This window comes from Balaenoptera musculus, chromosome 7, assembly GCF_009873245.2.
Source record: "Balaenoptera musculus isolate JJ_BM4_2016_0621 chromosome 7, mBalMus1.pri.v3, whole genome shotgun sequence".
Classification (NCBI taxonomy): Eukaryota; Metazoa; Chordata; class Mammalia; order Artiodactyla; family Balaenopteridae; genus Balaenoptera; species Balaenoptera musculus.
Window position 1 is genome coordinate 48780664 of NC_045791.1, and position 22462 is coordinate 48803125.

At 37.8% G+C, this 22462-nt stretch overlaps 1 pseudogene; it reads right to left on the reverse strand.

Moving 5' to 3' along the window:
* Positions 1 to 17346: 17346 nt before the first annotated feature.
* LOC118897934 lies at positions 17347 to 17949 on the reverse strand (annotated as a pseudogene).
* Positions 17950 to 22462: the final 4513 nt, after the last annotated feature.

Below are 22462 nucleotides of genomic sequence, written 5' to 3' on the forward strand. Positions count from 1 at the left end.
CCTTTGACAGTTACATATATAAGATTTGAAAGACGGTCACCTGAGCTTATTTGGTTTTCCGAAGACTTTTCTATTATTCAGTTTATTTGCTGAGTTATATATTTGTTCATTTCACACTGAAACACAGTTCTCAAGTTTGTAAAATGTTTTCCTGCCTACCTACCTTCTTTCGTTATTACGACAACTATAAAATAATCTGTCATTGTTGAAACCTGGCCAAACCAATAATCTATACATCCATTCCCACCTAAAGTGTAGAAAGGTATCTGTCTTGATTTAAAATAGCTACGGTGGAGAGGAGCTTCAAGATGGCGGAAGAGTAAGACGTGGAGATCACCTTCCTCCCAACAAATACATCAGAAATACATCTACATGTGCAACAATTCCTACAGAACTCCTACTGAACGCTGGCAGAAGACCTCAGACCTCCCAAAAGGCAAGAAACTCCCCACGTACCTGGGTAGGGCAAAAGAAAAAAGAAAAAACAGAGACAAAAGAATAGGGATGGGACCTGCACCAGTGGGAGGGAGCTGTGAAGGAAGAAAGGTTTCCACACACTAGGAAGCCCCTTTGCAGGCGGAGACTGTGGGTGGCGGAGGGGGGAACCTTCGGAGCCACGGAGGAGAGTGCAGCAACAGGGGTGCGGAGGGCAAAGCAGAGAGATTTCCGCACGGAGGATCGGTGCTGACCAGCACTCCCCAGCGTGAGTGGCTTGTCTGCTCACCCACCGGGGCAGGCAGGGGCTGGGAGCTGAGGCTCGGGCTTCGGAGGTTGGATCGCAGGGAGAGGACTGGGGTTGGCTGCGTGAACACAGCCTGAAGGGGGCGAGTGCGCCACAGCTAGCTGGGATGGAGTCTGGGAAAAGGTCTGGAGCTGCTGAAGAGACTTTTTCTTGCCTCTTTGTTTCCTGGTGCGCAAGGAAAGGGGATTAAGAGTGCCACTTAAAGGATCTCCAGAGACGGGCGTGAGCCACAGCTATCAACGTGGACCCCAGAGACAGGCATGAGATGCTAAGTTGGCTGCAGCCACCAAGAAGCCTGTGTGCAAGCACAGGTCACTATCCACACCTCCCCTAACGGGAAGCTGTGCAGCCCGCCACTGCCAGGGTCCCATGATTCAGGGACAACTTCCCCGGGAGAACACACGGCGCACTCAGGCTGGTGCAACTTCACACTGGCCTCTGCCGCCACAGGCTCGCCCCGCATCTGTACCCCTCCCTCCCCCAGGCCTGAGTGAGCCAGAGCACCCGAATCAGCTGCTCCTTTAACCCCATCCTGTCTGAGCTACAAAGAGATGCCCTCAGGCGACCTACACACAGAGGCAGGGCCAAATCCAAAGCTGAACCCCAGGAGCTGTGCAAAAAAAGAAGAGAAAGGGAAATTTCTCCCAGCAGCCTCAGGAGCAGAGGATTAAATCTCCACAATCAACCTGATGTACCCTGCATCTGTGGAATACCTGAATAGACAACGAATCATCCCAAATTGAGGAGGTGGACTTTGGCAGCAATGATATATATATATTTTTCCCTTTTTCTCTTTTTGTGAGCATGTATGTGTATGCTTCTGTGTGTGATTTTGTCTGTATAGCTTTGCTTTTACCATTTGTCCTCGGGTTCTGTCTGTCTGTTTGTTTGTTTGTTTGTTTTTTCTTTTTTTTTTAGTATAGTTTTTAGCACTTGTTATCATTGGTGGATTTGTTTTTTGGTTTCGTTGCTCTCTTCTTTCTTTCTTTCTTTCTTTTTTATTACTTTAAAATTTTTTTATAATTATGTTTCTATTTTTTATTTTTTTAACTTTATTTCATTTTCTTTCATGTTATTTTATTTTATCGTTTTCATTCTTTCTTCCGTTTTTTCTCCCTTTTATTCTGAGCCGTGTGGATGACAGGCTCTTGGTGCTCCACCCAGGCATCAGGGCTGTGACTCTGAGGTGGGAGAGCCAAGTTCAGGACATTGGTCCACCAGAGACCTCCCAGCTCCACGTAATACCAAATGGCGAAAATCTCTCAGAGATCTCCATCTCAATGCCAAGACCCAGCTCCACTAAACGACCAGCAAGCTACAGCACTGGACACCCTATACCAAACAACTAGCAAGACAGGAACACAACCCCATCCATTAGCAGAGAGGCTGCCTAAAATCATAATAAGGCCACAGACACCCCAAAACACACCACCAGACGTGGACCTGCCCACCAGAAAGACAAGATCCAGCCTCATCCACCAGAACACAGGCACTAGTCCCCTCGACCAGGAAGCCTACACAACCCACTGAACCAACCTTAGCCACTGGGGGCAGACACCAAAAACAATGGGAACTACGAACCTGCAGCCTGCAAAAAGGAGACCCAAAACACAGTAAGTTAAGCAAAATGAGAAGACAGAGAAACACACAGCAGATGAAGGAGCAAGGTAAAAACCCACCAGACCTAACAAATGAAGAGGAAATAGGCAGTCTACCTGAAAAAGAATTCAGAGTGATGATAGTAAAGATGATCCAAAATCTTGGAAATAGAATAGACAAAATGCAAGAAACATTTAACAAGGACCTAGAGGAACTAAAGAGTAAACAAGCAATGATGAACAACACAATAAATGAAATTAAAAATACTCTAGGAGGGATCAATAGGAGAATAACTGAGGCAGAAGAACGGATAAGTGACCTGGAAGATAAAATAGTGGAAAGAACTGCTGCAGAGCAGAATAAAGAAAAAAGAATGAAAAGAATTGAGGACAGTCTTAGAGACCTCTGGGACAACATTAAATGCACCAACATTCGAATTATAGGGGTCCCAGAAGAATAAGAGAAAAAGAAAGGTACTAGGAAAATATTTGAAGAGATTATAGTTGAAAACTTCCCTAATATGGGAAAAGAAATAGTTAATCAAGTCCAGGAAGCACAGAGAGTCCCATACAGGATAAATCCATAGAGAAACACACCGTGACATATTAATCAAACTATCAAAAATTAAATACAAAGATAAAATATTAAAAGCAGCAAGGGAAAAACAACAAATAACATACAAGGGAATCCCCATATGGTTAACAGCTGATCTTTCAGCAGAAACTCTGCAAGCCAGAAGGGAGTGGTGGGACATATTTAAAGTGATGAAGGAGGAAAACCTACAACCAAGACTACTCTACCCAGCAAGGATCTCATTCAGATGTGATGGAGAAATTAAAACCTTTACAGACAAGCAAAAACTAAGAGAATTTAGCACCACCAAACCAGCTTTACAACAAATGATAAAGGAAACACAAGAGAAAGAAAAGGCCTACAATAACAAAGCCAAACCAATTAAGAAAATGGTAACAAGAACATACATATCTATAATTACCTTAAATGTAAATGGATTAAATGCTCCAACAAAAAGATATAGACAGGCTGAATGGATACAAAAACAAGACCCGTGTATATGCTATCTACAGAGACCCACTTCAGATCTAGGGACACCTACAGACTGAAAGTGAGGGGATGGAAAAAGATATTCCATACAAATGGAAATCAAAAGAAAGCTGGAGTAGCAATTCTCATATCAGACAAAATAGACTTTAAAACAAAGACTCTTACAAGAGAAAAAGAGAGACACTACATAATGATCAAGGGATCAATCCAAGAAGAAGATATAACAATTGTAAATATTTATGCACCCAACATAGGAGCACCTCAATACATAACGCACATACTAACAGCCGTAAAAGGGGAAATTGACAGTAACACAATCATAGTAGGGGACTTCAACACCCCACTTTCACCAATGGACAGATCATCCAAAATAAAAATAAATAAGGAAACACAAGCTTTAAGTGATACATTTAACAAGATGGACTTAATTGATATTTATAGGACATTCCATCCAAAAACAACAGAATACACTTTCTTCTCAAGTGCTCATGGAACATTCACCAGGATAGATCATATCTTGGGTCACAAATCAAGCCTTGGTAAATTTAAGAAAATTGAAATCGTATCAAGTGTCTTTTCTGACCACAACACTATGAGACTAGATATCAATTACAGGAAAAAATCTGTAAAAAAATACAAACACATGGAGGCTAAACAACACACTACTTAATAACCAAGAGGTCACTGAAGAAATCAAAGAGGAAATCAAAAAATACCTAGAAACAAATGACAATGAAAACACGATGACCCAAAACCTATGGGATGCAGCAAAAGCAGTTCTAAGAGGGAAGTTTATATCAATACAATCCTATCTTAAGAAACAAGAAACATCCCGAATAAACAGCCTAACCTTACACCTAAAGCAATTAGAGAAAGTAGAACAAAAAAACCCCAAAGTTAGCAGAAGGAAAGAAATTATAAAGATCAGATCAGAAATAAATGAAAAAGAAATGAAGGAAACGATAGCAAAGATCAATAAAACTAAAAGCTGGTTCTTTGAGAAGATAAACAAAATTGATAAACCATTGGCCAAACTCATCAAGAAAAAAAAGCAGAAGACTCAAATCAATAGAATTAGAATTGAAAAAGGAGAAGTAACAACTGACACTGCAGAAATACAAAGGATAATGAGAGATTACTACAAGCAACTGTATGCCAATAAAATGGATAACCCGAAAGAAATGGACAAATTCTTAGAAATGCACAACCTTCCGAGACTGAACCAGGAAGAAATAGAAAATATGAACAGACCAATCACAAACACTGATATTGAAACTGTGGTTAAAAATCGTGCAACAAACAAAAGCCCAGGACCAGATGGCTTCACAGGCAAATTCTATCAAACATTTAGAGAAGAGCTAACACCTATCCTTCTCAAACTCTTCCAAAATATAGCAGAGGAGGGAACACTCCCAAACTCATTCTACAAGCCCACCATCACCCTGATACCAAAACCAGACAAAGATGTCACAAAAAGAAAATTACAGGCCAATATCACTGATGAACATAGATGCAAAAATCCTCAACAAAATACCAGCAAACCGAATCCAACAGCACATTAAAAGGATCATACCCCATGATTAAGTGGGGTTTATCCCAGGGATGCAAGGATTCTTCAATATACACAAATCAATCAACGTGATACACCATATTAACAAATTGAAGGAGAAAAACCATATGATCATCTCAATAGATGCAGAGAAAGCTTTCGACAAAATTCAACACCCATTTATGATAAAAACCCTCCAGAAAGTAGGCATAGAGGGAACTTTCCTCAACATAATAAAGCCCATATATGACAGACCCACAGCCAACATCGTCCTCAATGGTGAAAAACTGAAACCATTTCCACTAAGATCAGGAACAAGACAAGGTTGCCCACTCTCACCACTGTTATTCAACATAGTTTTGGAAGTTTTAGCCACAGCAATCAGAGAAGAAAAAGAAATGAAAGGAATCCAAATTGGAAAAGAAGAAGTAAAGCTGTCACTGTTTGCAGATGACATGATACTACACATACAGAATCCTAAAGATGCTACCAGAAAACTGCTAGAGCTAATCAATGAATTTAGTAATGTAGCAGGATACAAAATTAATTCACAGAAATCTCTTGCATTCCTACACACTAATGATGAAAAATCTGAGAGTGAAATTAAGAAAACACTCCCATTTACCATTGCAACAAAAAGAATAAAATATCTAGGAATAAACCTACCCAAGGAGACAAAAGACCTGTATGCAGAAAACTATAAGACACTGATGAAAGAAATTAAAGATGATACAAATAGATGGAGAGATATGCTATGTTCTTGGATTGGAAGAATCAACACTGTGAAAATGACTCTACTACCCAAAGCAATCTACAGATTCAATGCAATCCTTATCAAACTACCACTGGCATTTTTCACAGAACTAGAACAAAAAATTTCACAATTTGTATGGAAACACAAAAGACCCCGAATAGCCAAAGCAATCTTGAGAAAGAAAAACGGAGCTGGGGGAATCAGGCTCCCTGACTTCAGACTATACTACAAAGCTACAGTAATCAAGACAGTATGGTACTGGCACAAAAACAGAAATATAGATCAATGGAACAGGATAGAAAGCCCAGAGGTAAACCCACACACACATCGTCACCTTATCTTTGGTAAAGGAGGCAAGACTATATAATGGAGAAAAGACAGTCTCTTCAATAAGTGGTGCTGGGACAACTGGACAGCTACATGTAAAAGAATGAAATTAGAACACTCCCTAACACCATACACAAAAAGAAACTCAATATGGATTAAAGTCCTAAATGTAAGGCCAGATACTATTGAACTCTTAGAGGAAAACATAGGCAGAACATTCTATGACATACCTCACAGCAAGATCCTTTTTGACCCTCCTCCTAGAGAAATGGAAACAAAAACAAAAATAAACAAATGGGACCTAATGAAACTTAAAAGCTTTTGCACAGCAAAGGACACCATAAACAAGACGAAAAGACAACCCTCAGAATGGGAGAAAATATTTGCAAATGAAGCAACTGACAAAGGATTAATCTCCAAAATTTACAAGCAGCTCATGCAGCTCAATATCAAAAAAACCAAACAACCCAATCCAAAAATGGGCAGAAGACCTAAATAGACCTTTCTGAAAAGAAGATATACAGATTGCCAACAAACACATGAAAGAATTCTCAACATCATTAATCATTAGAGAAATGCAAATCAAAAGTACAATGAGATATCATCTCACACCGGTCTGAATGGCCATGATCAAAAAATCTACAAACAATAAATGCTGGAGAGGGTGTGGAGATAAGGGAACCCTCTTGCACTGTTGGTGGGAATGTAAATTGATACAGCCAGTATGGAGGACAGTATGGAGGTTCCTTAAAAAACTAAAAATAGAACTACCATATGACCCAGCAATCCCACTACTGGGCATATACCCTGAGAAAACCATAATTCAAAAAGAGTCATGTACCAAAATGTTCATTGCAGCTCTATTTACAATAACCAGGACATGGAAGCAACCTAAGTGTCCATCAACAGATGAATGGATAAAGAAGATGTGGCACATATATACAATGGAATATTGCTCAGCCCTAAAAAGAAACGAAATTGAGTTATTTGTAGTGAGGTGGATGGACCTAGAGACTGTCATTCAGAGTGAAGTTGGTCAGAAAGAGAAAAACAAATACCATATGCCAAAACATATATATGGAATCTTAAGAAAAAAAAAAAAAAAGAGGTCATGAAGCACCTAGGGGCAAGACGGGAAAAAGACAGAGACGTAGTAGAGAATGGACTTGAGGACACAGGGAGGGTGAAGGGTAAGGTGGGACAAAGTGAGAGAGTGGCATGGACATATATACACTACCAAATGTAAAATAGATAGCTAGTGGGAAGCAACCGCATAGCACAGGGAGATCAGCTCGGTGCTTTGTGACCACCTAGAGGGGTGGGATAGGGAGTGTGGGAGGGAGACGTAAGAGGGAGGAGATATGGGGATATATGTATATGTATAGCTGATTCACTTTGTTATACAGCAGAAACTAACACACCATTGTAAAGCAATTATACTCCAATAAAGATGTTTTTAAATAAATAAATAAATAAAATAAAATAGCTACCGTTCCAATCTGCTACCACCTGTCATTTTCATCATTGCCATTAAAGAGAATTTTGAGCAGTAGTGTCTAATTTATTGAAGCATTCAAAGGGCGCAAGAGGCCAACCGCAGTAATCTCTGCTGTTATTACAGATACCCAGATCAATCTGCCTTACGTAATAAAGTCCTCTTATTCAGTGGCAACTCTGTCTTCTAAATCCACATTAACCTAGTGTTGTATTTGGCAGGACCGAGTCACATTTTCAGTTGGCATCATTTTACTATTCAAGCTTTGTGCAGAATTATTCCCTGACATGAGTTATTGTAAGTGTTTACTTTCTGCCAAAGAAATACAGTCTCATTGTCTAAGAATTTACTCAGTGAGCAGACCATAGAGCAGAGGAAACATCAGCCCTGCACAATGTTTTTCATGCTTAAAATGTAGCCCAGAAGTCTACAAATAAATAAAATAGCAGCTGTCCATTGACCCAGCAGGTTCAGTGCACCAGTCATAATATAGTCAGCAATAGCTCGAAACCCTGAGAACATGGTTTATTTTAAATAGTCTACTCTCAGTTGTTCCTGGTAATGGGAGAAAAAGATGGGCATGGCTCATTAAGTTGAGAATATAATTTTAAAAGACTCTTGTGTACTATTAGTTTGAAATGTTTTCTTCCTCATGTTATTTTCTGGAGTTGTTTTCAAATAGGAAAATTAATATTTTAGTCTTTGTGTTGCTCTTCACTAGTATAGACTTTAAATCTAGGGATTACAATTAATTATTAAAGAAATGATCAGAGTAGAAACAAGAGGGGAAAAAAGGCAGCTGAGGGGTAAGATAAGAACTACTTTAGGTTTATCAGTCCAATTTCCAATTTAAGTAACAATATTGGTTTCCTACTGCTGCTGTAACAAATTACCTCAAATTAAATGGCTTAAACAATACAAATTTATCACCTTACAACTCTAGAGGTCAGAAATCCTACATGAGTCTCATTGGGATAAAATCAAAGTATTGGCAGGGCTGCATTCTTTACTGGAGGCCTCTTTTCTCCAGAAAACAACCCCATCTTCCCTGATTGCCCTCAGGTGCTCCACTGGTCTCTGATGCCATAGTCTTTGCTTGGTTATTTTGCAGTCCATACTTTTGTCTAAAATAATGCTCAAGGGAAGCAATAGTCATAATTCTCTAAGAGAAGTTCAGGAGGGCTAACTAAAGCCCTTCTATCCCTGGCCATCCTGCTCTGCTCCTTAGCTTGTTTCACACATACCAAGTTGGTGCACAATGCACTACACAAACATCTTCCGTAACGTCTCAGTTATGGAACAGGAAAGGACCCTGTGCTCTTGGATTTCCCCCTCATTTACCTCACACTCATCCATAAGCTTTTTCCTAGGTGGAGGAAATGTGCATCTACTACTCCATTTTCCTCTGTTTCCTTTCTTCTTTTCCCCACTGACTCCAAGAGCTGTAAGTTAAGTAGCTGTCTTTTTTCAAGCAGCATCCTCTTGACTTAAGCTTAATAACAAGAAGAGCCTCTTGAATTAAATTGCAAGTAATAGCAACCAACTCAAAAAACCTAAGAAAATTGGGTGCTCAGAGAAGGGTTAAACCATTAGCTAATAGTCCAGGAAATTATGCAATTGAACATCATGAACTACTGTAAATAGGTCATTGAATTCTGCCAGATCTCCTTCTCTCTCATTTCCTCTCCCTCCCTATCCAGATATTTTTCCTTCCCGATAATGTCAGTTCAGTTTTTTATCAGTGTGAACCATCTTCCACCACATGCTGGGGAATATGGCATCTATCCTGTTCATCATGATCATCATGCTAGGAAACACAACCTCCTTCACTCAGCACCTCAGTTTTACATTTTACAATATTTTCCATCATAGAAAGACTGATTCACAGTTCCACTTAAAAAATCTAGAAAATATCTACTGGTTTGACGTTGATTAAACGTTCAGTGCAGCACTAATCAGATGTGGCTAGGGGGAGGGTCAGATAAGAGCGTGACTACCAATTCCTGTTTCCCAGAGGACATTCCCAGAGAAGAGGAAATCACTGTGAGAAAAGTTAACCCAAGATCATTGCCATCATTTAAGAATCTGGGTGTCCTTGGTTCCATTTCCTTCATAGAATTAAAATGACCTTCTGAAATTTTTGCTCTCCCAAATGTTTAACTTACATATTCTGTTTACACAAGACATAGAAACAACTGGTGGAATAGAATGCTAGTGAACATTCCTCACCTCTCATCTTCCAGCCAAATATGAGAACAGGTCAGCAGTGCTATTCATGAATGAGAACAATTCTGGATGATCAGCATAAAGCCGAGGGTCCGTAGGGGGAATCACCCTTGGGAGACTTTATTATCTTGACACAAGTTCCTTACAATTGTGGAATTAAAGTAGTGGAAGTTCCCTAGAATTTCCACAATTCAATATAAACAAATAGTGGAGAAATTTGCTCTAGTTCTCAAATACTAGAGATCAGCATAAAGCCTTTGTAGATACTCTATATCAGAGTGATCCCCCAACCAGCAGCTACAGCATCACACGTGAACTTGTTAGAAATACAAATTACGGGACCCTAACCAGTACCTACTAAGTCAGAAACTCGGGCTAGGGTTAGCAATCTGCATTTTAAAAAACCCTCTAGGTGATTCTGATACATGCTAAAATTTAAGAACCACTGCTAAAATTTAAGAACCACTGCTCTATAATAAGCTATAGTTAGGCCAGATAAGGCATGTTTTCACTTGAACATATTTCCTTATTAAGTGAGGGCTATGGTCCTTAGAAATATAGCATTTTGGGGATCCTTCCCTATTTATCTGCTGTCCTCAAAAACCCTGCTTCCAGTTATACTGATAAGAATTCTGAAAAGCAAAGATCATCTCAGGGGTTTAAATCTGACTTTCCAAGGTACCTCTGAAAGGCTCTAGTCAAAAGCCTTAATTAGCCTGTACTTGCTTCTCTTTTTAGATTGACAGATATCCATTATTGGAGATTGTGGTATTACTGGAGTATTATTGTGAGTGAGTCCTTATAGTATTATAGTATTATTAGATTAATTAGTGTTTGAGATACATAGAATTATTATAATTTAACAATGTCCAAATAATGACTGCATATAGCTAAGGTTGAGACCCACTGATAATGGATTTTCCCTCAGATCCAAGTTCCTCAGAACATAGTTTCAGAGGTATTATACTAGATTCTAGGTTTTTTTGTGTTGCTGATGGAAATTTTTCAGATTTGAATAGGACATCAGCAACATGGGTTATAGATAGATTATGTTTAACATAAGTCACCTCCATTTATTTTTAACTTGATGCATAATGGCACCTGTTAGTTTCCCATAGAGCATATTTCAGAAGTAAGGGCAATCTGACCACAACATGGAACACACCACTTCCCACCAGTCTTGACTCTGCTGATTAACTGGCCAGATTCCCTTCCTGAAATGAGGTATTGATCACGAAAGAAGTCTTTTTTTAATTGTCATTGCTGATATTGTTATATCTGCTACCGAGAATGGAAGTCAGTTGTAGACAGCTTGGATTTCTATTTATAGCAACATATTTCAATAAGTTCATGGAAGACACAATAGGTGCACAATAAATTGTTGAATGCTTAGTTTAACGATTGATATATGTCAGTATGGAAATTGTTTTGAGATAAAGAAATTAAATTGCATGAAGGTAATTTATGTGTATTGTTTTGTTGTTTGGATAGATCCATTTGAATTAGAAACATGGAAAATAGTATCTGAATACACTTTTCACTGACATTAATATAGTTTACCAATGATATTAGTAATTCATTTTAATTTCTAAATTCCAGGCTTCATATCTCTAAAATGATGATCTCTTAAAATTTCAGTAGAAGCCCTTCTACTTTTCTTGTGCTACTGCTGCTCTTTTTTCTTCTACTCCAGATTTTATAGGCAGAGTTGTATTATCTCAGGACCTTCCTGTTGGAAAAAGATATGTCAAAATGAGTTGTCGGTGTTATGTACACATTTTGAGGATAGTTAGTTGTGTTAGTTTGTATTGGTTATGTAAGCTTTTAGACCTCAAATTTCTTAGCTGTTGAGTAGAAAAAGTGGACAAGATGACCACTAATTTCAGGAGGCAGGAAGGATTTGGGCAGTAGGGCACAGCCAGGATGAAAATATAATGCAATGTTTCTTCACCAGGAAGGGAAAAACAAATCATAGTATCATGTTATAAACTCAGTGAGGATTACTAAAAGTTAAGAAACTAGAAAAATATTGCAAAAGAAGATTTTTGAAAAAATAAATAGGACTGGTGAAGGTCAAATAAGATTAAATACTAATGTGAAGACTAAGCAAAGGACCTGGTACTTGTAACTGTAATGCAGTGATATCTGGAGACTGACATGAATGGACAAAGTTTTGCCCTTGGTGTGCCTCTTGCTTTGAAGTGGTTCATTCACATACAGTAGAGTGTACAGATTTCAAGTGTACATCTTGGTTGATTTTTACATGGGTGTATTTCCATTCACCCATTTAAGCATTACTCAGACCAAGATTTCACCTCAAAAGCTTCCCTCATTCTCCTTAGTAGTCAATGACACCCTCCCCAGAGTTAACAACTATTATGACTTCTATCACAATAGATTAGTTGTCTGTGTTCTTAAACTTCATATGAATGGAATAACGCAGTTTGTATTCTTTTGTGTTTGGCCTTTTTCCCTCAACATAATTTTTCTGAGCTTTGTCCATGTCATTGTGTGTAAAAGTGGTGTGTATATTTTTCTTGCCAAGTTGTATTCTGTTTTATAAGTATTCTGCAAGTTGTTTATCCATTCTCCTATTGGTGTACCTTTGAGCTGTTTTCATTCTGTGACTATTTTATTAAGTTTTTGAATGAAACTGCTAGGAATATTTTTATACAAGAATTTTCATAGACATATGCACATTGATCTTGGATAGGAGTAGAAATGTTGGCACATTTGCTTGCTTATGTTTAGCTTTAATGGGTTCAGCCAAAGAGTTCTTCAAAGTGATTGAACTAATTTACATTTCCACTATCAATGTATGAGAACTCTAATTACTTAATATCCTTGCCATTATTTATGTCTTTCAGAATTTTTAATGTTAGTCATTCAAGTGGATGTGTACTGCTCTAATTATGCTTTTATTTGCAGTCCCCTGATGCCTAATAATGTTGACCACCTTGTCAATGTTGATTAGCCATAAGGAGATCTAATTTTGTGTAATGTCAGTTCAAGCCTGCTGCCCATCATTTTAAGTTGGTTTTTGTATTTTTTTATTTGTAGCATTTATATATATATATATATATATATATATACTAGATATAAGTCATTTGTCAGATTTCCATCTCCCATCTCCCTGTTTTTGCCTTGCATATTTGCATTCCTAATAATGTCTTTTGCTAATCAGAATTGCTTTATTTTAATGAAGTCTAATCTATAAATTCTTACTTTAATGTTCTGTTCCAGAAATATTTACCTACCCCAATATTATAATGTTCCAATGTTTTCTTCTAGAGGCTTTATTACTTTCAGATACATGGTTCAATTTGAATTAATTTTTGTGTATGATATAAGGTGGAGGTCAAGACTCTTTTTTTTCCATGTGGGCATCTATTTGCTCCAGCACCATTGTTGAAATGACCACTCCCACCCCTTGACATATACTGAAGTGTTGTGGCACATTTGATAAAAATCAAGTTATCCTCCCTATATGGATCTATTTCTGGACTCACTATTTCATTCCTTTGGCCTATTTGTCTATCCACACACTAATACCACACTGTCTTCATTATTGTATCTTTACAGTAAATATTAGAATCTAGTGAACTTCCTCAATTTAGTTCTTCCTCTTCAAGATTGTCTTGGTTATACTAATCCCTTTATGTTTGCATTTAAGTTTATAGAATCAGTCTGTTAACTTACAGACATGTGCACAAATACACACACCCCACTTCTGGAATTTTAATTGATATACATTAAAACTATATGTCAATTTAGGGGGAGTTTACACCTATAAATGTTGAATCTTCCAATTCTGTAACATAAAACATCTCTAGCTATTTAGATCTTTTAAAATTTCTCTCAGTAATATTTTGTATTTTTCAGTGTAGGTATCTAACGTATCATTAGTTAGATTTATTCCTATGTGTTTGATATTTCTCAAGCTATTTGTGAATGGTACTTTTTAATTTCATTATCATGTTATTAATTATTCCATTGTTGTTTTAAAGATACAAGTCCCTTTATTTTTTTGTGGGTTTTTTTTTGCTTTGTTTTTGTTTTTACTATTTTTCATGTAGCAAACATAATACATGTTTATTATAGAACTTTGAAAATCACAGAAGTATAGAGACAGATCTTAAGGTGTCCCCAATAATCTCTGTCTTCTGGTGTTCAAGCCCTTGAGTGAGGGTAGGACCTGTGATTTGCTTCTAATCAATAGAATGTGGCAAAAGTCAAAGATGTCACTCCCATGATTATTTTACATTGTGTAAGACGTTGTTCTGCTAGAGTCTCTCTCTGTTGCTTGCTTTGAAGAAGAAAGCCACCATGAAGTAAGTGGAGAAGCCCATGTAGCATGGAATTGCAGGCAGTCTCAAAGAGGATGGTGGCCTCCAGCAAAAAACTAAAACCCTCAGTTCTTCAGCTCCAAAAGAATGAATTTTGCCAACAAACTAAAGGATCTTGGAAGTAGATCTTTTCCCCAGTTGAACCTCTGATGAGAATGCAGTCCTGGCTGACACCCTAATTGCAGCCAGCTGAGACCTTGAAGCAGGAACCCAGTTAATCCCTGCCCAGACTTCTGACCTACAGAAACTGAGAGATAATAAATGTGAGCTGCTTTAAGCTGAAAATTTTATGATAATTTGTTACCTAGCAATAAAAAATGAACACAAAGAACATACAAATAAAGTATAAACATTGGTCCCTTATAACATAGCTTTGTTACCTATGGCTACAGCTTCTTCCACTTTCCTCTTAAAAATGCATGAATTGTGTATGAATACTTCAAAAGTCAGCGTTTGTCAAATATGAGATAATAAATAAGCATCTCCTTGAGTGACAATGTGTCTTTAGAGACATTTTCCCTAAATTATGAAATGTTATCTTAAGACACTTGCAGAGGAGTTCCATTATAATTGAGGGCATGAATGACCCCGAAACTATCATTGTGTTAATGAAGTCTTTTGAATTCATTACAAAATGTTAAGAAATGTCTAATAGGTGGTAATAGCAACTACTCTAGTTAGTAAATGAGTCTGTTATTTGGGAAAATGGTGATTACATAATGTTATAAAATGCAATATCTAAAACCACATGTAAAATATATTTTCAACTATGCAAAATAGGTCATCAGATAAATAGCAGATAGAATTACAGATAGCTAGAAAGAGTGAGGGACTGGAAAGAATAGTATGAACATGCTAACCATATTCATGTATGAGTCTTTGAATGTTGGAATTTTTAGTGATTTTTATATTACTCTTTATGCTTATCTATCTTTTTAAAATTTTCTACATGTTTTTCTTGTATAATTATTTGAAAAAGAAATGATCAATAGAACACGTATTCTATAAAAAGAAGAAATCATAAAAACATACTAGCTTAAGTTATTCCAGGACAATTATATATCTTACTTTGAGTAGAGAATCTTGCCAAATATTTTCACCTTTGATACCAATCTTTACTAGAAGATACTACTAATTACATGGCACTAGTCTGGTGATAAAGATATAATAAAGGAGCAGCAATAAAACATCTTCCTCTGACTCTGCTTTCTGTCTTCTCTGTGAAAATTCTAACCCTTCAAGTTCCTCCCAGTTAATACAGAAATTCTCCAGAAAAATATGTTCTCTTTAATAGTCAGTAGGTCCTCAGCTTGCTGTATCTGTGCTGCTATAAAACTGTCACAAGCACCCATGCCCTAGCAAAGCTTCCAAAGCTGCCAGAAGGCCCCATAGCCATGCAGAGTCAAACCCCTCTTCATATTACCACTCTTCGACAAGAAACTCCCCTGACTCAGTTCAGGCTTTAAAAAACCCCTGATCCTCTTGGGCATTTTTCAGTCCTAGGACGAACATAGCTTTAGAGGTCATGCAAAGACCCCTGAAACAATATTGTCTTTAATTTGTGTAGCCCTTAAAAATATATAGCATGCTTTTACAGATACTGTCTCACTTTATATTTATGAAAAACTTCAAAAGTCACATAAATGCATTGCCTAATAATATCATTCTTTCCATCTCATATATAAGCAAAAGGTCCTTTGCAACTATAGTCAGTCCAAGGACACACAGCTAGTAAGTGATAGAGCCAGAACTCAAATAAGCTGCCAAGTTCCAGATTGTTCATTATGCTCTTTCCATTAAAATATTGTACAATCTCGCCACAAGCATCAAATTCTATGTATTATTTAAAGAGCATTGTGATTATGCATATTTTATAAACTCGTACTGATAAATAGTTCCTAAGAGGAGACAGGAAATGTTAAAATCATTACTTTCAAAATATGATCTTTTCATTGAAAAATTCTGTATTTCACATGTATTAGAAAAGATATTCAGTGTCAGGTATTTTTAAAATGCAAAATAAATGTCTCGAAGAGGGACTGTTGTGAATATTAAGCTCCACAGCATCAACCAAATTGCTGACGTAAGTGTTAAAAATAGTTAACAACATCAAAATATTACCAATTAAATTGAAATTCTCAAATGGCATCTCTTGTGCTAGTAATGAAAACATCAAAATATACATGAATCATCAGGAATAATATCTAAGAAAGATGAATAAAATTAAAACATGGTTTTATTAAATTTGAATTCAATACCATTATATACAAATGGCTATCAGATGGAATAATTAAATGTTTTTAATTGAGATATCTCTACAGGAAACATTGTTTCCTTTGTTATTTAGAATAAAAACATTTTCTCTTCAGGTTCACAGGAGAAAAATATCAAAAACATACCAACTGCAGATCTTCACCATAAGACTGATAACATAATTGAGATATGTTTGTATTACTTTTCTCCTAATTTATTTTTTAAAAAGTAAAAGAAAGATTATTCATATGATACATAATTCATTTTTAATTTTACTTATTAAAAATTTTTTATTTATTTATTTATTTTTATTTATTTATTTATGGCTGTGTTGGGTCTTCGTTTCTGTGCGAGGGCTTTCTCTAGTTGTGGCAAGCGGGGGCCACTCTTCATCGCGGTGCGCGGGCCTCTCACTATCGCGGCCTCTCTTGTTGCGGAGCACAGGCTCCAGACGCGCAGGCTCAGTAGTTGTGGCTCACGAGCCTAGTTGCTCCGCGGCATGTGGGATCTTCCCAGACCAGGGCACGAACCTGTGTGCCCTGCATTGGCAGGCAGTTTCTCAGCCACTGCGCCACCAGGGAAGCCCCCATTTTTAATTTTAAATATAGTAACTCAATACGTAAAAATTTAAAAGCTAGCCGAACCATTCAAAGGTGAAACAATTTTTGGAGACTGTCATGAAGTAACTCTGCTCTCCCTTTACTCTGTCCTTGCCTGATCGGAGGATTCTTTTGGTCTCCACTTTAAAGCTATCTGGAAATACTACTGCCTTCATAGGATCAGACAAAGTACTGATTCTTTGTAATAGCCGACCTGTGGAGGTTTTGGTCATTATGTAACTATTTGTCGTGATGTACACTTGACCTTTTTTTTTTTCACTGATGAATCATTTATTCGAACAAGACAAAAACGTCTCCACATTGTTTCCTTTTATACAGAAAGTGGAACATTTCAAATATATTAGCTTTTCTCCTTTTCAACAGAATTTATTTCAGTCTGGTCCCAGGAACTGCCTTACATTTTAGGATTCACGTTTTAGTAACACATATGCACCCAATACAGCCAAAAGAGCATACTTGAATTTTGGGAGTTGTTCATTGTAATGGTGAACATACCAACATATGGTAAAAACCCTCTGGCTCTCCCCACCACATCCTTCTTTTCCAGCCAGTTCTGGCCTTCTTTGTACAAGCCTCTATTGTCAACTTCATTATTACCTCCTTTAGTCAGAAATTTGATGTCTCCATTATCTTTTTTATGAACTTTGATTACTCTGTGAACTGTTGGAATGCCTTGTCCTTCTACTTTAAAAACAATGATTTCACCAACTCTAACCGGGTCTTCCCGGAAATTTGTCAGGAACAGAAGGTCGCCCCTGTGGAAGGCTGGCTCCATGCCGCTCAGCACCACCATGATGGGACTGTCTCTGCCAATGAGGACGATCAGGCCTTTCCAGATCATGAGTAATCATGACACAGTCATGGCAAAGTTTAAGACCTGGTAATAGAGCTGGCACTTGTTCATCTTCCTCGGGTCCCCTAAGATGTCCAAGCCGGACACGGGGAGATACGACCCTGCGGCGCCCATGCGCACCATGCAGGGGTCTCTGGGGGCCTAGGCGGCCCGCGGGCTCCGGGTGTTACAGACAGCTCACTTGACTTTTTATAGCAAATAACACCCTTCTATTTCAGTTCACATGAGGGTGGATACCTTCTGAAGTGGGGCAGGTGATTCAGTATGGCCAAAAATGAGCATGGTTGTCCCATATCACCGTGACTGGCTAGTGGTAGGCATATGACTGGGCCTCATTAGGCCAATCTGAATGGTGAATGTCCTGTATTTGTGTGTTTGCAACCTAAATTAGAATTTGTAAGATCTTTAATTTGAGTCTCTTCTTTTTCACCTATTCTCCAGCTGCTACTCCAAGAGATAAGCTGGGTCATTGATGTGATCTTTAGCCTGGACTTTTCTATCGAGATGATTGTCCTCTAGAGTACAGACTCTTGTTCCATAGTGGGTTTGATTTCATGTCCAGTTCAATTATTTCTAGTTCAGAAATACTCCTCAGCAGGAATCCACACACCCAAAATGTCCTGATGCATATAATTGGGTAAAATGGCAAATAATGAGAAGTGAAATATGTATGATGGCAGCCTTTTCTCTTTGACCCTCTGAATTTTTTTCCAACCAAAAAATGAATAATTGGTACAATTAAAGTTGGCATGAAACGTACTGATTTTTTTAAACCACATTTTAATCCTTAATTTTTCTTTACTGGTATCTTCCAGTTTATTGGTTTTGATGTGTTTTTATTTTCTCTTTTAGTTCAAATTAATTAATACTACTAATGATTATTTTATTTAAAGTATATGTGTGTTTTAAAACTGTCATTAGTTCATTCATATTTCCTTTAAAAAATAAAGACCAATGATGATTTTTTGTATATTTGGTCAGATCTCCAAAACAAATAATTTTACCTCCTATTTATAAGTTACATGGGAGAAGTCAATATGAGGTCATCTGGGAATGTTAAAAAAGACTATTTCATGCCTGGGCCACTGATAAGAGCTGCCAGCACCATAGCCATTCTGAAATCTGGGATAATCGCTACATTGCATTCCTTCTCAGAAACAGATAGCTTCCAGGAAAGATAGTGGGAGTTAATATCCATGACATATGAGAAGAGGATCCAAGAGTTGCCTTTAATAATCATAGCTATATTAATTGCCTGTTACAGGAGCCTAATTCAAACTACCTTAAGAAAAACAGTATATTCGTTCATGTAACTCTGATCAAAAACAATAATTAATATATCATTCAATATATGCTAGGTATAGTTCTAAGTGCTTTATATGCTTTAGCTCATTTTATCTTTACAAATATCCCTATGACCTAGGTGTTATTAGTATTATCATCATCATCCCCCTTTTAGTTTTGAAGCATTCAAGCCATAGAGACATTAGGTAATGTGAATGGGACACAAGAGACAAAAAGCAGCAGAGCTGGGATTTGATCACATGCAGTTTGGCTGCAGAGATCATGTACTGACTCCCCAATCTAGAGTGACTCAAATGCTCCTGGTGTCTGAGGTAGCTCCCGGAAATGGAAATGCTGTGGGAACTGCAACCACAGACTTGACAGCAAGACTCTCTTGGTTCATCCCTGTCAACTCTGCCCCTCTTTGCTTCTCTCGGTATGTTGACCATATTCTCTCCTGCTTGCACTGGCCTTTCAATCTAGCAAGGACCCCATCCTCTAACAGGTGCAGTTACTGACCCCAAGGGGTAAAAGTTTGTCTGGTCCTGGGTCCCCCGCCCACTTCTATGACTTGGAATAAGTTGCTTGAGGCAGGAGTACTGGAAAGCCTGCTGGAGAGACAAAAACAATCAGCTCCACGTTCCCCTGCAGTTCCTACCTGCCAAAGGTATGAGGTTTTACTCTGTTTTTACTCAGTGAAGGTTGCCATTCCTAAGAGAGCATAAAAATAGGACTCTAAGTCTTACATGGATTTCAAAATCCATAATAGGGTGTTTTAAGAATTAGTTATTCTAGGAATGTGGTTTAAGATCTATTAGCTCTTTAAGGCCCATGAAAAGTCCTGAGATTAAAAAAAAATAAATTAGCTTAAAAAAAAAACAAAAAAACAAAATGTGTACATATCTAATTAAATGTTTACGAAAGTAACATATTGGAAAGACAACTGTGACCCAGCTCCACTCATATACAGATAAATTTTAATAGGTTTGGTATAAAAAGGACGAAGTTCCCCAGAAGCATGAGAATGTTGAGCCTCTGGAGGACTTAAGAAGGCCCTGTTCCACTAATATAACTCTTGGAGGACCGGAGTACCCAGAGGGATCAGTCAAAAATTGAACATTGTCACCATCCAGTGAATTTCATTTGCCATCCTTGGTCCATGTCACCTCAAAACAAATGGAACTATTTAAGCTTTGGTTATCTTTTCTAAGTTTTTGCCAAAACTCTCACAAGTGAGAATTCTACTCTCATCCAGTGTCTGCTCACAGAGTATAAAAATGACGATTATGATTTCTAGAGCTGTTAAATATATTTAGGGTTTTTAAATAAAAGATCTTGATCTAAATACAAAGTATCCTGATTATTGTGGTTAAACTTAGAATGATAGTCTGTACTGTTTAAGTAAAACCTAATATTGAATATGATGAATTGTTCTTTAGTTGTTAGATGTAAGTTATGTTATAAAAGTGCTCTGTCCTTGGGCCACTAACCAAGCAAACCATCTCTTTGCTTGTCCCTTTTCATACTTCACCTACACAAGGAGAATCTCCTTTTTCTTTTATTGTGATGCTTTATTGTATTACTCTGATTGTTGCAGAGTTCTTACATGTAGCCTGGATAGTTCCTGTTTAACATAGATTTCTACTTCTCAGTAGAGTTATGAATACAACCAGATATGCAGCAGTGATGTGTGAAGTGACATGGTATATGTGGCCCATCTTCATAGAACAGAATTTTGCCCAAAGATTTGGGAAGATTTTTATAAATACACAAACTCATAAATATTTATGGAGATAGATCGATTGACAGGTAAAGGCTGATTTTCTAAACAGAGTAAAACCGTGATTCTCATACATATAAAAGGAATATGTGCCACATATTTTGTGCAACTCATTAATTAAAGGGGGAATCAGTAAGATGTTACTGATCAAAGAAGAATTCAAAATACCATCTAATGATGGATTAAAAAGTGCTTAAATTAATTTACAAATAGATGTAAAAGTTGTCAATATTCAAGAGACAATAAGCAGATTCCACTGAATACAATTTGGATCTCTATGGAAAAATACTGTCTTCATTGCTATCACTTATCTAAAACTTACAGAGTTGTGAAATAGCTCAAAAACAATGAAATGCACAGCGTCCCCATAGAATCTGATAACACTGAAGGGTTTGCTGGACCAAGTTTTCATTGATCCATTGCAAATCTTTCATAATTTTTATTGAAAAAATCTACAATAAGTAGATATATAATAAGGAAATGGATATACTTTAAAGTAAAATGTCAAATGCCAATATCATATTAATTTTAACTATAAAATAGGTGACATCTAAAGCATTTCTGACTTTTAGCCATGATTATTGTCTCATTTTTCACAGTTCCTTTAAAATAGGTGTTCTTAAACCAGAGTTCATGGGCACCATTTATGTTTTCAGTAGGAAGAAAACAGTTGCTTTCATCAAAATCTAAAACAGTATTTGATACACAGTGGTTTGAAGCCAGTCCTTTAGGGAGCACTTTGGAAGACAATTCTGTAACATGAACTCATTCATTCAAGCACTTCCTAAAATGTAGAATACACAATAGTTACACTTCCTTGGTATAAGGTGTATTCATATGCTTAAAAACAGAATCCTGGGGGAGGGGCCTCCAAGATGGCAGAGGAGTAAGACGAGGAGATCACCTTCCTCCCCACAAATACATCAAAAATACATCTACATGTGGAACAACTCCTACAGAACACCTACTGAATGCTGGCAGAACACCTCAGAATTCCCAAAAGGCAAGAAACTCCCCACATACCTGGTTAGGACAAAAGAAAAACCAGAGACAAAAGAAAAAAGAAAAACCAGAGACAAAAGAATAGGGATGGGACCTGCACCTCGGGGAAGGAGCTGTGAAGGAGGAAAAGTTTCCACACACTAGGAAACCCCTTCACTGGTGGAGACGGGTTGGAGGGGGGGAAGCTCTGGAGCCATGGAGGAGAGCACAGCAACAGGGGTGCAGAGGGCAAAGCAGAGGGATTCCTGCACAGAGGATTGGTGCTGACCAGCACTCACCAGCCTGCGAGGCTTGTCTGCTCACCTGCCAGGTGTGGGTGGGGGCTGGGAGCTGAGGCCAAGGTTTCAGTGTTCAGATCCCAGGGAGAGGACTGCGGTTGCCTGCGTGAACACAGCCTGAAGGAGGCTAGTGTGCCACAGCTAGCCGGGAGGGAGTCCAGGAAAAAGACTGAACCTGCCGGAGAGGCAAGAGACCTTTGTTTTGGGGTGTGCAAGGCAAGGGGATTCTTTCCCAGTGTGTCCGCAAAAGGCAGAGCACTGCCTAAGCAAGCTCCAGAGATGAACACAAGCC